This window comes from Stenella coeruleoalba (assembly GCF_951394435.1).
Source record: "Stenella coeruleoalba genome assembly, chromosome: 10".
Classification (NCBI taxonomy): Eukaryota; Metazoa; Chordata; class Mammalia; order Artiodactyla; family Delphinidae; genus Stenella; species Stenella coeruleoalba.
This window is the reverse complement of record NC_137156.1, coordinates 21,468,085-21,484,232: the sequence shown is the minus strand read 5'-3', so window position 1 is coordinate 21,484,232 and position 16,148 is coordinate 21,468,085. Positions and strand designations below refer to the sequence as shown.

Genomic DNA, 16,148 nt, shown 5'->3' with positions numbered 1-16,148 from the left:
AAGTTAGGAGGCCAAAGTGCACCCATGCCTGAAGCTAAAATGCCAGTCAAACCAGTTCTTAGAGCGTCTCTCCCCTTTTTCAGAGGGATCATGGGTGTGGGCTTCTCACGGTACACATTTGGGACACTAGAATTAAACATATGTAGGTCCTACACAGTGGAATGGAACCTTGTTCTTTTTCAACCAGAGGTTATTTCATTTACTTTTCAACCCCTACTCTAAGATCTCCACTGAGAAGAAGCCCTTGATTTGTGATATTCTCCCTTTCTTGTTGAAGAAGGTAGCATGCAAAAGGAGACAGGTGCTAGACAACATTGGCTCTCTTAAGTCTTAATGATTATTCTGAATTCTGTGTTTTTACTGAGTGTTTACTACAATTTCCATGTAGAGGTGGCACTTTCCTTTTCAAAGTCAAAGATAGCTCATAAATAGCACTTAATTTAGGATGTTCTGTTGCTTCTGAAAGACTAACAGGTGTAGCACAGGAAATATAAAAGATTAATAACATATATAAGGAAAAATGATGGATTAATTGACCATCTACTTTATTGAGACTTTTAGATGGTGCCAAGAAAACAAAAGAGATGAAAGGATGCACTAAAGGAACATATTATTTAAAGAACACACACCAGTTCGATTCATAAATGGGGTTAGTTTCTACTACATTAGTTTACATCATTTAAAGTGATTTAATAACCGACTACCTGGGCTTGGAGGATTAAGATAAGACTTAAACAGTTCATTTCTTCAAAAACACACATGCTAGCAGGCAGAATGCATGATAAATATAGAAGTAGTTTCATATAAGACTTATAAACAAGAAATATGGAAGCACTAATATTATTGTTGCATTTTCTTAAACAATGTTATGGTAAAGACACCATAAGCAGCACAGAAGGAGGGGAATGAAGGATGAACTTGAGGACTTTTCAAAGTAGGAGACGTGGGGAGGCAATCTTTAAGAATGCACAAAAAAAAAAAAAAAAAAGAATGCACAGGATTTCAGGAGGTGAAGGACCTGAGAGTGACAACATTGGAGAAGCTAATAATCAATTTTACAGTTGAGGAACACTACCTTGGCTTTAAGGACAGCAAATCAGCCAATCAGAGACGAATGATCCCCAAAACTGAAACAAATGAAAAGAAAAGAGACATGAGTGAAGGAGGCTCGTGGACTTCCCGGCCTCTGCCTTCCTAGAAATAGAATCTTCGGTGGGCTGACAGTGCCCACGATACTGAAACAGGAGCTGTCCACCACGCTGGGCCAGGTGCGGCCTTCCGCGCTGGAAGAGGAGCTGGGAACAGCACTCGCTGGGCTTCCGCAGACACTCCTGAGGGAGGTAAGGAAGAGCTCCCTGAAATAGCAAGTTTAGTTACTGGGTGTTACAGCAGCACGAGTCCCAAAAGCACGGAGAAGTGCATGCCAAGAAGACTTCTATCTTGGACTGTAGCCTATTGTTTGCAGTGTAAACCCTCCCTTGGTTTCAGTCTTCTACCAACTCAGTTCTATGCCCTCTACACACTCTAGATCTGTGATGTCCAATACTTTAGCCACTTGAGACATGTGACTATTGGGCACTTGGTCCTACTTGGGACGAGCTCTTACTGCAAAATACACACCACACTTTGAAGATTTTGTATGAAAAAAAAAAAACACGTGAAATATCACACTGTCAATTTTTAATATTGCTTACATGTTGAAATGATATTTTGGATATATTGGATTAAATAAAATACATCATTAAAATGAATTATGCTTGTCTCCTTTTACTTTTTAATATGACTACTAGAAAATTTTAAATTATGTCAGTGGCTCACATTTATTTCTATTGGAAATGTACTTCCTTACTTACATCCTCTGTTGCAGTTGCTGTAACTCTGGTTTTTGTTTCACTGTTCACCAGTGTGTTTCGGTTTTGGTTTTATTTTCCTTGTTTATAAGAAATTTCAGCGATTTAAAAGTAAAGAGAGAAGAACCCCTTCTAGAATCCTAAGCAGTATTTGGAAACCAGATCACAGGCTGATACTCCACAAAGCAAGATTCTGTGTAATGGCCAGTCCTGGCTCAGGATCTCTATTCCAGCCCCCAGAACCGAAGCTTCATTCTCCATAGGCTCCTACAGAAAGAAGTGTCCAGAATGAGAGGAATTTCTGCTTATACTATCAACACTCTTCTCTAAGGTATCTTTTTGAACAAATTTTTATTTTTAAATTCTGTACATTGATGTCATGTGAGTCACTTTCCTCAGCTCTAAAGTTAGGAATTGTTTCCACAGAAGGGCCTTAACATTTCATTAGCTTTGACATTCCAGAATTCTATTAGTTTCTCAAAGCAACCCGTATGCTGAATGTGAGAGACAGCTTGATGAGAGATGATGAGTTTTGCAAAGAAAGAAGTTCATCCTCTGGAAGCCCAGGTCTTAGTAGACAAAACCAAGTCATGTTCATCAGGCGGGCACTGCTCAGCAAAGAGGACTTGTCACAGCTCAGCATCGCTGACCCATGTGACTTTGCAACTCAACGCTTTTTATTGTACTTCATTCCTCTGAACAGACACATGAAAGAGGAAGGAATCTGGTATTTAATCAATGACTATGGAAAGCACTGTGTTTAAGAAAAATTATTAGATGCATTCTTGGATGAGATGCACCAAAGTATGACAACTGTGCCAATCTCCACAAGAGAGGTGAGGACAAGTTCCATTAAACTGTCAGGGTAGTGATAAATTTTCCTAGGAATTCCTAGAAAGGCGCTCAGCTGAGGTTAACATTCCTTTAACACTTTAATACATTAACCCAAACATGTTAATCATACAATGGGATTTTGCATCTGAATTCTGTGCCCAGAATGAGTCAAAACTTCACCTCATTTTAAGTCCCTCTCTCTTTACCACTGTCCTGGACCCCAGGACAAGTCAGTCTGGCATAATGTCGTCAAGCTTTTTGTTGGGTTACCCAAAAAAAGGCTTAATTAGTATCTTTAGTTATGTAGTGGTTTGCCTATTAATACCCAATTTGGATTCGCAACCATAGCTATGAGTCTTGGCTTTCACTTGTATTTGATCCAAGATTTCGTGGAGTTTCCTTTTGTACGTGAACAAGGACGTACATGACTGCAGAAGAGCCCCAATAAGGGGAAAACGTTTCTGCCAAGTTTTTTCTTTAGAAAACGCTGCCTAGTAAGGAGTGTTTTGATTGCAGGAAGCAGCAAGGCATCACCAAAGCCTTGGCTCTTCTAGGGAAAATTACTTTAAAATAATAGTAGTAATTACTTAAAAATAATAATGGTTATAGAAAGACCCCACGCTGTTTGGGACGCAATCGTGGAGCCTTTCAGCGTCAACCATAAAGAGCCAGGTTGGAGAACAATCCAGTTTCTCTCTGTAAGGCAACAGCATTCTTCCCCAACTGGCTATGCCTCAATAGGGAAAGGTGCCGTAGTCGGCAGGATTCGAACCTGCGCGGGGAAACCCCAATGGATTTCTAGTCCATCGCCTTAACCACTCGGCCACGACTACTTGACGAGGGAGTCCTTTCATGGAAGTAGCTGTAGAGAACTTTGGCTCTCTTCAAAGTGTCACATTTTCTATCGGAAAATGTACTTGTATTAAGCAAAGTTTCTTACTCTTTGGCATCATTTAGACAAATATGCAGTTGTGGCAAGTAATGCCTCCTCCTCAGACTGGAATGACTCCTTATTCGGATGCCCTGACGGAAGGAGGCTAAGGCTTTTGATTTTGTTTATCTTTGTCTCCTTTGATGTGCAGAAGCTTTTTAATTTGATACTCCCACTTGCTTATTTTTGCCTTTGTTGCTTTTACTTGTGGTGTTAAATCCAAAAAATCATCACCAAGACCTATGTCAAAATTGAAATGAATTAAAGACTTGAATGAAGAATCTAAAACCATAAAACCATTGGAATGGGAGAAATATGTGCAAATCATATATCTGATATGGGATTAATATCCAAAATATATAAAGAACTCATACAACTGAAAGGCAAGAAAACAATCCAATTTTAAAATGGGTAGAAGGTCTGAATAGATCTTTGTCTTCCAAAGAAGACGGATATATGGCCAACAGGTACATGAAAAGATGCTCGATGTCATTAGTCATCAGACGAATGCAAATCAAAACCACAATGAGCTATCATCTCACACCTGTTAGGATGGCTATTATCGAGAAAACAAGAAATAACAAGTGTTGGCAAGGATGGGGAGAAAAGGGACCTCTTGTGCACTGTTGATGGGAATGTAAGTTGGTGCAGCCACTATGCAAACTGTATGGAAGTTACACAAAAAATTAAAAATACAACTACCATATGATCCAGCAATTTCACTTCTGGATATTTATCTGAAGAAATGAAAACACTAACTTGAAAATTATATCTGCACCCCCATGTTCATTGAAGCACTGTTTACAACACAAGGTATAAAAACAACCTGTGTCCATCGACGGATGAAGGAATTAAAGAGGTTATAGTATATATATATATGTATATATACACACATACACACACATATATAATGAAATATTATTCAGCCATAAAAAAGAATAAGACCTTGCCATCTATGACAACATGGATGGACCTTGAGGGCATGATGCTAAGTGAAATAAGCCAGAAAGGAAAGACAAATACCAATCTAAAAAAAAAAAAAAATTACAAGCTTATAGATACAGAGAACAGATGAGTGGTTGTCAGAGGTGAGGGCAGGGCCAGGGGAAGTGGGAGAAATGGAGGAAGGGGATCAAAAAGGTAAATAAATTTTTAAAAAATTAGGGATGCATGTACTACCATCAAACCTTTCTACAGAGGACAGGTACTAGAGAGCTTCCCAAGGGCCCTGGCACTCCCTCCACCCATCTGTTTCTCAGGGGGTTTTGTGAGGAAAGTGTCCTTTGAGCCCTCTAGGGAGATAATAGAGGGAGGATGAGAGGGTGTCACATGTGACAAATCCATTGCAAGTTCCCTGCATCTTTTAGGATATTGGATATCTTTCTCTACCTTATACCGAAGAAGTCTTGGCTTCTTTATTTACTGTAGTTCCACTGATTTCAGGTTGCAGGCAACCTACCAAGCACACTGTTATAATAACTCCCAGCTATTCTAGCTAACACACTAACTTCAGAGTCTCCATTAAGTGTACCCATATCAATAAATTTGATCGAATTCTACACTGTGTTTCTTTTTTCCTGACCTAGCACTCCCACACACATTACTCTGGTTTCTTTTGATATGAATTAGCATGATCTTGTAATTCTTTCAGTATGTAAAATAGCAATATATACTGATTCCCTGAGTCCTGTAGGCAGAGAGGAGTGGTAGAGGTGGGTCTTGAGAAAAATCAATATCCTCATGCAAGGTAACTGCTTCAGGTGAGATCTTTACCTGTTTTTAAAGCAAGGATAGGCTAGTGTTTGGGGATAGAGGATGGGCTGCTTCTGCTGGGAAGAAAAATATTTTTAGGAAGGAAGCATCATTGTACTTGAATTTATCCAAAGAGACCAAAATGTCCCCTTTCCCCCATTCTGTCCTTTTCTTTCTTTCTTTTTCTTTCTTTCTTTCTGTCTTTCTTTCTTTCTTTCTTTCTTTCTTTCTTTCTTTCTTTCTCTTTCCTTTGTTCGAAGGAGGAGGAGGAGGAGGGGGAGGAGGAGAGAAAAGAAAAGGGGGAGAGAGAGCTTTAATATTTGTGGAGTGTCTTCCTTAAGTAAGGTACTTACTATGGTAAAACATAGTAAAGAATGCCTTACCTTCTTTTACATATAAAGAGACTGAGGTACAGAGCAGTTATATATTTCAAAAATTACAGTTAGACATTCACAGAGTAAGAATTCAGTTCCAGAGTGTCTCCTTTTCCTGACCTACCATGCTGATTCCACTGTGCTAATAGAAGCAGGAAGTGGCTCCCTGAGGACCCCGCTGCCTACAGCAATTGTTGACTTTGTTAGGTTGTTTCTCCATTTTTTGAGTTCAAGTTTTGGAGGTGAATTAGTAGATGTTTTATTATGGAGTCCTATGTTTAAAAATAGTGTTGTGGACATCCTTATTAGGAACTGGTGCCAGCTGAGGTTCACTGTACCTATCAAATTTCCATGGCTTTATAAGTAAATGCACTCAGGGAAGGTGACAAAACGTGTACCTATAACAAAGGGTTTGAGGCCCCAGGGATATACATCTACCAGGAAGCAGTCTCTGATAATAGCATCCACGCAGGGCTTTGCACAAATTGTATCATTGGTAGAAATGAAAATATGGCCTTTTCACAAACTCCTGAGGAGTTAAGATTTCAAATTACAATCAGGCAGTTGATGTCTTCATAAAATGCAGTATCAGTTAGGCTGAAGTATTAGCAACCACAATAACATAGCAAAGAAAGAAAAGGTGTCGACAGGTGGTTTTCCCCCTTTATTTTAGCAATTTGCTTTTCCAAATTGCTCAGTAACATCTGTTGGTAATTGAAAATTCAGTTAAAAAAAAATAGATAGACGCAATGAGAATAAAAATTCCAGCTATTAAGCATAGAGTGAAAATATCCTTAATGTGCTTTACATGCTGAAATACTATGAATCAGTTAAAGTGTGAATGAATATTCAAGGGCTTCAATAATTAATAATTTGAGAAAACTGTTAATTTTATCTATATTTTATGTAAGATTAATAATTAACAAAAATTGAATTAATTAATATAAGGAAATTAATATAATGAAAGCGTTCTTTAGCTAATAACAGTAGAAAGGACATCATACACTTTTATTCCCAGCAAACGTTTATAAATATTTTCATTAGAATATAATGAGGAATAATAAGGATGTGATTGTATCTTAATTCTTTACTTCTAGAATATTTTAAAACAACTTTGAAAGCTATTTTCTGTTTTGGCTTTGAGTCTTTAAAGTTCTATTTGAAAATTCTTCCCATCTGGTTAAGATAATTTAAAAGCAGAATGTATACTTGGCCATTTTAAACTTTCACAAGGAAGAAAAACTCTAAAATTATGAATTATACCACGATAAATATTCATTTATTCACGTATATTAAAGTCTATAAAGAAAAGGTGAAATGTGAACCGCGGACTCCCAGCCAACCATCCCTAAAAGGAAAACTGGAAAGATACGTAAATACATTTAACTAATTAGAAAGTAAAAGCACTTAGGTTCCACCGAGATTTGAACTCGGATCGCTGGATTCAGAGTCCAGAGTGCTAACCATTACACCATGGAACCCTGCAGCAACCGGCCGTGATAGCGTTCCTCCCTGATACGATATAGCTTCAGTTCTGCAATCAAGAAGCCCTCTGAAAAGCCGAACTTCTCATCCTTGTTTTCTCTATCTGCCTCCACAGCACACGTCCCTTTTCTTGCGCGCACAGGACTCCTAGTGCAAAACCCAAGAGCAAATCGGTTTCTAGGGATAGATACGGTTGGTCCTTGCTTTTTAGCGCCCCTCTGCCTTTTCTGCAGCTCGCGGGGCGGCTGTCCGCTGGGCCGCAGTCAGCCAGGCTGCCCAGACGCAGAGGCCGGCGGCTCCAACACGGCATCCGCCGAGCCGCGCTCCCCGCTTGCGTTGCTGGAGCAACGGCGGGGCTCGCTGCCTCCCGAGTCTGTGTCCCGAGTTCTCTTCTTCGAACGCAAGGAACGCTCTTGGAAGTTTAATTTCGTGACATATAAACTGTGGATGACTTCATCTGAAGTGGTGTGCCAACCAGTCCTGGCCCTGTGGGGCGTTGCCCAGTGGGGAGAAAGCGGGATGCTAAGAGATGGCTTCTGCTTCTCGGAAAGCTTCCACCTCGTGGAGACCGAAGGGTAAAGCACGATAAAAAAAGCGTGAATGTTTTCAAAGCAGGGTTTTGTAACTTGGTTCTAGCTGAGAAAGCTGTGACCTGCCTCTTTTAAGGGCAGCAAATATGAGACTCTCCCAAACTCCTCAGCAGGAAATTTTTCCTGAGGTCAAGCAGGGGACGTGACTTGTCCAGGACGGTTCGTTGCCTCCGCAGCAGGGTAGGGAAACGGCAGGAGACGGAAGCCTCCAGATTGCCAACCCGAAGGGTTGAGGAGAAGAGCAAACGTCTTTACTAAGAGTAAAAAATCGTAGCTGTGCGGATTTGAACCTTCTGAGCAAGAACCCTGGAGACAAATCGGCATTCAGCCAAGACAACCTGTGTTGCATAAAGATGTCTGGTATGTGGAAGGAAATACTTCCAGCTTGTAGAGGCCGCACCGTAACTGCTTCTCTGCCTCATGTAACATCACCTGGCAACAGCAGTTGTGTCTCCTCCATGACTCCAGACCCTACCAGACAGGCCTGCTGCCAGAATGTGATTCCCCCCAACGCCCACCCCCGGGTTCCGATTTCCCTGCATTAGAGACACCCAGATTTAAGTCCTCAGGAGGTTTCTGCTTCCAGGTTATCCCCTCCCACCACCAAATATAATGCATTTCTGAAAAGGTATTTATTCTAACTTCATAAATGATTTAGTTTGGTCAGCTAGAGATTTCTAGAGTGGAAATCATTTTATCTTAGAATTTGGTGAGCATGACTCCTTTGTCTTTTAGGTATCATTGTGGTGATGAAGTTAAATGCCATTCTTAAATAGACGCTCCGGTATATTCTTGGTCTTTTTCATTCATTGTGTGGAGCAATAAATAGGTGGATGTTTTAGGTTTGGGGATTTTTTTGCCTTTATAAATAATTGTCACCCCTTTATTTTCTCTGTTGTCTTTTCCTGGAACTCTTTTAATCAGATGTTGTTGGACTTCCTAGAATGACCTTTTAATTTTCTTATCTTCTGTCCTCTCATTTTCCATCTTTCTTTTCTCTTCCTTTTTATGGGAAAACATTTCCAAATTTATCGTCCAACCCTTCTATTAAATTTTTTCCTATCATCACAGTTTTTAAAAATTTTCAAGAGTTCTTGTTCTCTTGATGCTCTTTCAAAAATAATAGCAACTATTATTGTCCCATAGGTGCAAAATGTTCTTTTAGTTCTGAAAAAATTAATAATACTTTTTTTTTCTTTCTGTTACTTACTGGTCTCTATTTCCATCATGTTCTCTTTCTTCTATTTTTTTCCTTCAGTGCGTATCTTTCCTCAGATTTCTGGTGACCCTTAGCAGCCCAGTCTTATTTAAGAAGTAGACCCAAAAACCTAATTGGTACTATAAGCCTATATACCAATAGATGTACCCATTCTAGAATGATTGTATATGATAGACCACCGCAATCAGGTTACCTGATATGTTCATATCTGTGGTTCAGTTTTTCCATGACAGTTTTCTCAGAGACTAATCCTTTAATCTTCTAAGTGTTTAGGATCAGAGGTTATGTAAAGTTAGCTTTCCATGCTTTCTGAAACAAATACAGAAAAGGAGCTGCGGGTCTCCCAGAGAGACTTTCATTCAATCCCCCAGTATTCAGTATGGCTCTTCACCTCCACCTTCAGCTGTGCTTAATCTCTGTAAGTCAAGAGCATCTTGGAGCATTTTTGCCCTAAAATGAAAGTCTTGTCTTTGACCTCTGTGAGAGAGGGGCAATCCAGAATAATAAGCCTAAGGTTACATGTTTTTTTTTTTTTCAATTCCTATTAGCCTTTCCAAGGATCTGTAATATCCTTTACAGGTGTTAATAACTTTATAATTTTTAGCTTTCCACCTTGCAGACAGTAAGGTTTCAGCTTTAGTCACTCTATGAATTCAATTACTATTTATCCGACGCCTTTCTACCTCCCAAAATGTTGTTGGTAATTGTAGTATTCACCTAAATTCATGTTCCATCTTCCACAGTACAGAGTTGTCTATGGGAATAAGCTACCCAGTCAGCATCTGTATCTACCAAGACAACTTACATCTCAGTGTGACTGTGTGATTAGTAATAATAAATGGATTATGAATGCAAAAGTAACATGTTTCCCTTTAGACTTTTAAGAAGCATGGACTTTCACAAGGCTTAGGAGATAGCAGATCCTTAAGGTGGAAGAAGCTGGGTCCCTGAATCAGCACAAGGGCAAAAATGTGTTCCCTTTTCTTTTCTGACTCAAAAATCTACAATGGACTCTTACACGAGTAAGGAATAAATCTCAACTGCCTCATGCTACTGCAATTTGGAAAGCAAACAATGCTTCTTACCATCTGTTATTTGCTCTCCTGCTCTTTTCATCACTGTGAGATTACACCTCTTTTAATTACATTTATTGTTAACTTACAAGCATCATAAGAAAGCAAAGATAAAGTCCTGGGTTTCACCACTATAGCAAACAGTAGTCCCTTTGGAAAATGACCACTTGAGCTCAATGTTTGATTACGGAGTAATACAAAAGTCTTGTATCTAGAGACTACGTTTTTCTTGTCCCAGCAATAAAATCACTATTTCTGCTTCCTCACTTTTAAAACTTGAGTAATGATGTCTGCTTCACATCATAGAAAAACAAAGAGAAAAAAATAATAACCCTCAATCACACAACCCAGAAACTACACTAGCAACACTTTGGTTTATTTTCTCCCACCACCCAAATTTTACATAATTGAGGTCATATAGCACATATATTTTTTATCCTACTCTTTTCATTTAACATTATATCTTGTGCTTCTCCCCTGAGCTATTCAAAACTTCTTACAGAATATTATTTTCAATGGCTTGGTAATATTCTTCCAGGTATATATATATACTCCAAGTTATATAATCATCCCCCTCCCCATTATTGAAAATGTTTAATTATTTTATTGTTATAACTAAAAGTATCATAAATATCTCTGCACATAAATGATTTCTTTTAGTTTGGATTACCTCCCTAGGAAAGTTTTGTTCAAAATGAGTTTACCATATGAAAGGAAGTAGCTATTTGCATGAGCCTTGCTGGTGGAATTAAGAAGTGCTAACGTGGCAAGAAGGATCTTGTTCCAAGCATAAGGAGAGGGGAACAGTGTTAGCTTCCTAGGGCTGTCTTAACAAATTACCACAAAGTGGGTGGCTTAAAACAGCAGTAATTTATTCTTTCACAGTTCCAGAGGCCAGAAATCCAAACTCAAGGTGTCTGCAAGTTTGGTTCCAGAGGGTCTGCAGGAGACTCTGTTTCATGGCTCTCTCCTGGCTTCTGGTGGTTGCTGGAAACCCTTGTAGCTCCTTGGTTTGCAGCTGCATCATTCCACTCTCTGCCTCCCTTTCACACAATCTCCTGTCTCTGTGTGCCTGTTTTTCTGTATGTCTCAAATCTCCCTCTCCTTATAAGGACGCTGTCATTGGATTCAGGGCCCACCCTAATCCAGTATGACCTCGTCTTAACTTGATTGCACTGGCAAGGACTACTTTCAAATAAAGTCATATTCACAGGTATCTCGAATTAGGATTTCAACATATCTTATTGGGTGACACAACTCAACCCACTACAGGAACAACTGTCTCTTTGCCTGTTGTAAATGACAACAGATATGGGAGAGCTCTACGTATGAAAGAGTTTGAGGGCCTCAGCCATGAAAGGCATTCTCCCGTTTGTAACTGAAAGTCTGTCTGAATCTACTTGACGGTGTTTTTGGCAAAGTACTTCAATTCTCAGAACTCAGAGCTATAGCCCTAAATTCCCCATTTAAAAAAAAAAAGGAAAAAAGAAGCCACTTCTACAGTGTTTCACTGAATCAAGTCTCTAAACCCAGAAACAATCCAATTACTACAGCTAGATTTAGTCTGGCATTCACGACCTTGTGTGTTAAGAGAGATAGAGAATGTCCTCAGGCTGCTTCTCCCTCGTAAGGCTCCTGGGCTATGGGCTTTCCTCTCTGGGGAAGGCGAAAAGGAGTGAACTTTTCCTGAGGGGTTGGAGATCTTCCCAGCATCTTTTCCTTCAGTTCCTGGACCCTCCCCACCCCTCTCACCCCGCACCCGGCTCAAGTCCGGTTTCAAGTAGTTCTTTTAAGGCAGGGAAAGGTAAAAGCAGTTGAAAGCCATTGAAGATATTTCTGTTTTAGTGTTTAACGCTGAAAAGTAAACGCGACTGGCCCCACGATTTCGGATTTCCCCAGATTTCTTCCAGCCCGTTTGCAGTTCCATTGGCACTTGCAGGTCTGAGGCTACTAGGGCGACACTCAGTTCTAGTGCATAGAGAATTCGAATCCCTTTGTCTCAGAATGATTCTTTGAGTTCCATCTTCCTCCGCTGAATTTCAGTTTGCCGTGGATGACTTATTTCATCCAAGCGTGAGAAGCCCTGAATGGACATAGGAAATTCTTTGTTACCAGACCTAATAGTTATGTACCAAAATAGCTCTCACTATGTTTTGATTCACAGCGATTAAATAGCACGCTGCTCTCTATACCTTCAACACTGTTAACAAGAAGCAGCCTTCAGCAGGTAGTCGTGGCCGAGTGGTTAAGGCGATGGACTTGAAATCCATTGGGGTTTCCCCGCGCAGGTTCAAATCCTGCCGACTACGGTTTTATCCGCACCTGACGAAGGCTCCTTTGTATCGTTTCCCGCCACTATCAACCGAAACTGCTCTGTAGTCTCCTTCACCCTGTGTCATTCGTCACCTATTTCCCTTGGATCAAATAACCTGTCCTCCTGAAACACTGACAGTTTGAGATGGAGGAGTAAGTCTACTACGGTGTCAGCATGATATCAAATCCTGAATCGAGGAAGGCCGTTCCTTTTTCCTTATTTACAGGTCATGCCAACTTGGATTCACTCAGCCTCCAAGTCAGATTCCTTCCTCTCCTAGGGTGGAGGTGCTTTCACTGCTACTATCTGTTCTAGGGAACTCAAGATTTATAAAAAACAGTATATATTCTAACAGCTACAATTTTTGAAGCCTTACTATGCCCCAGGCATTGAATTGGCATTACATGGATTATCTCACTTAATCACCAATAGAACCCTATCAGGTAGATAATATTAGCACCATTTTAAACATGAAGAAACTGAGAATTGACTCGCCCAACACTGCACAATAAAATGGTATTTGAACCATCGACTTAAAAAAAATTTATTTGAGTATAGTTGATTTACAGTGTTGTGTTACTTTCTGCTGTACAGCAAAGTGAATCAGTTATACATACATATACCTATATCCACCCTTTTTAAGATTCTTTTCCCATAGTGGTTAACAGAGTATTGAGTAGAGTTCCTTGTGCTAAATAGTAGGTCCTTATTGGTATCTATTTTATATATAGTAGTGTGTATATGGCAATCCCAATCTCCCAATGTATCGCTCCCCTCCTTTCCCCCGGTAACCATAAGTTTTTTTCTACATCCATGACTCTGTTTCTATAGATTAAATAAGTTCACTTGTACCTTTTTTTAGATTCCACATATAAGTGATATCATTTGATATTTGTCTTTCTCTGTCTGACTTCCTTCACTTAGTATGATGATCTCTAGGTCCATCTATGTTGTTGCAAATGGTATTATTTCATTCTTTGTTATGGCTGAGTAATATTCCATTGTATATATGTACCACGTCTTCTTTATCCATTCCTCTGTTGATGGACACTTAGGTTACTTCCATGTCTTGGCTATGGCAAACAGTGCTGCAATGAACATTGGGGTGCATGTTTCCTTTCGGATTATGGTTTCCTCTGATATATGCCCAGTAGTGGGATTGTTGGATCATATGGTAGTTCTACTTTTAGTTTTTTGAGGAACCTCCATACTGTTCTCCATAGTGGCTGTACCAATTTACATTCCCACCAACAGTGTAGGAGGGTTCCTTTTACTCCACACCCTCTCCAGCATTTATTGTTTGTAGACATTTTGATGAAGGCCATTCTGACTGGAGTGAGGTGATACCTCACTGTAGTTTTGATTTGCATTTCTCTGATAATTAGTGATGTCGAGCATCTTCTCATATGCTTTTTGGCCATCTGTATGTCTTCTTTGGAGAAACGTCTGTTTAGATCTTCTGCCCATTTTTTGATTGTGTTGTTTGGTTTTTTGTCGACTTACTTAAACATGGTTGTGAACATTTATCTGGGCTTTACAGTTCATTCAGGAAACAAAATATGAATTCAGAAACTCAGTACTTTGATTCCCATGCAGAAGAAAGTGGAAAGAAAAGGTCCAGGTAGGAGCAGAGAATATGTGGAAAAACGAAAGGAAGGAGAAACAGGAGGGGGTAGTGAGGGAGAGAACGAGAAGGAGGAAGGCTAGGAGATGGATGGGATGGAACAGAAGAGAAGCCAGCAGGGTACCAAATACAGGAATGTCCTCACCCCTTCCGGACACTCTTATTCTGAGCTTCCTCGGTCACAGAAGCCCCTTGTTCTGACAGGCATCTTTGCACCATCTCCACTCTTCAAAATCAGCCCCAGATGTCAAGGCATTTCTAAAATCCACCTCCTCCACAAAGTCACTTGGATTGTTTCCAATTTTGGCTATTATAAATAGTGTTGCCATGAATATTCTTATATATGTTTTTCAGTGAATACAAACAAGGATTTTTGCTGGGTGGAGACACTTATGGACGAAATTGCAGAGTCACGATTGCAGTCATTGTGTATGCTCAAGCTTTAGTATGTAATGCCAAAACAATTTTGCAAGTGATTGAACCAATTTATATTACCATGTATGAGAGAGTCCAGTTGCTCCACATCGTTGATAATGCTTGGTATTATCTGTCTTCTATTATTTTATTTTAACCCTTCTAGTAGGTAAATATTTGTGATGGTTAATTTTATGTGTCAACCTGCTGGACCACAGTGCCCAGATATGTGGTCAACCATTAATCCATGCTTCTGTGATGTTTCTCTGAGGGTGTTTTTGGATGAGAGTAACATTTAAATTAGTGGATTCTGAGTAAAGCAGATCATCCTCCATAATATGGGTGGGCCTCATCCAATTGCAAAAATAAAATTAAAGACTGGTCTCCCTTGTAAGAGGGAAATCTGCCAACAGTCAGCCTTCAGACTTGAACTGCAGCATCAACTCTTCCTGGGTCACTGGCTTGCTGCTCACTCTGCAGATTTTGGACTTGCCAGCCTCCAGAATCACATGAGCCAATTCCTCAGAATAAATCTCCTTCACACATCCTATTGGTTTTGTTTCTCTGGTAAACTCTAACAAATAGAATAGTGGAATCTAATTGTTTTACTTTTCACTTTTTCTGAGGACGAATGAAGATCACCCTTTTGTATGTTTATTGGTTATTTTGATATATCTTTTGTGAAGGACCTGTAGAACTCTTTTGCCCATTTTTCTAATGGATTGTCTATCCTTTCCATATTTGTTTTTCTTATTCACGTCTATCTGTGTTTATACATGTCAAGAGTTTAGCTAAGCTATTCCATGGTATTACTGCCTTAGCATCCAATTTGTTTGGCCAAGTGGTGTGCAGGGACCTTGAGCTGATACTAGCCTCGTCATGCAAGTGTATGCCCTAGATAGCGGCCTACAGAGTCTCAAACAAATGTAAGTTACTGATATTACCTCCCCAACAGCCCTTGTGATCAACTGTCATCCCTGCGCAGGACCATTCCCTTGTGTACCCCTTAGATTAGACCCCTTTGGAATTTACCAAAAGAACTTACTCTCTCTTTTGGTTTGAATTGATCAATCCCGCCTTAGTCTGGGAACCCCAAAGAACTCCACCCATGGACCCTAATAAAAACATGTGCCCCAGGTCCTATTGCTCTGTTTTGTCTATACTCTGCCTTGACCTCCCCCATGTGGCCCCTTGAAGTATGCAGTGTACTACTTCCTCCAGGATCTGTGAATAATAAACTTCTCTATTTCAATTTCTCTGTAGTCTGTTGTTGAAACTTGACTGACTCACCATCTGGCATCCTGTGCTCTACTTAACAACTGTTAATTTAACAAAGTCATAACAATGCATCTATATCTGAATCTATATTCTAGACACAGTCTTCTGTTAGGCATATGTAATACAAATACCTTCTCTAAGATTTGCCTTGTACTTGCTTACTGGTGGACAGTAGTTTCCAATGCTGAAGTCTAATATATAAATATATCTTTTGTGGTGACTGTTCTTTGTGCTCTGTTTTACAAATTCTTGCATAGTCCAAAGTCATGAAGATATTATCCTAAGTTATCTTTCAGAAGCATTATTTCATGTTTAAATATACATTTCATCAGAGTTTTGTGTACGTCGTGATTCATTTATTTCCATAATATCCAATTGAGCCACCAATTTATTGAATTTCAATTTATTGA

The 16,148-nt window shown here is 39.6% G+C and overlaps 1 long non-coding RNA gene across 1 annotated transcript in view; it reads right to left on the bottom strand.

Moving 5' to 3' along the window:
• Positions 1–1,009: 1,009 nt before the first annotated feature.
• LOC307192193 overlaps positions 1,010–16,148 on the bottom strand; it is a 36,045-nt gene continuing 20,906 nt past the window's right edge. Inside the window, exon 3 of the long non-coding RNA XR_013830008.1 lies at positions 1,010–1,127. This is a non-coding gene — a long non-coding RNA (uncharacterized lncRNA). The remainder of the gene's footprint in view (positions 1,128–16,148) is intronic.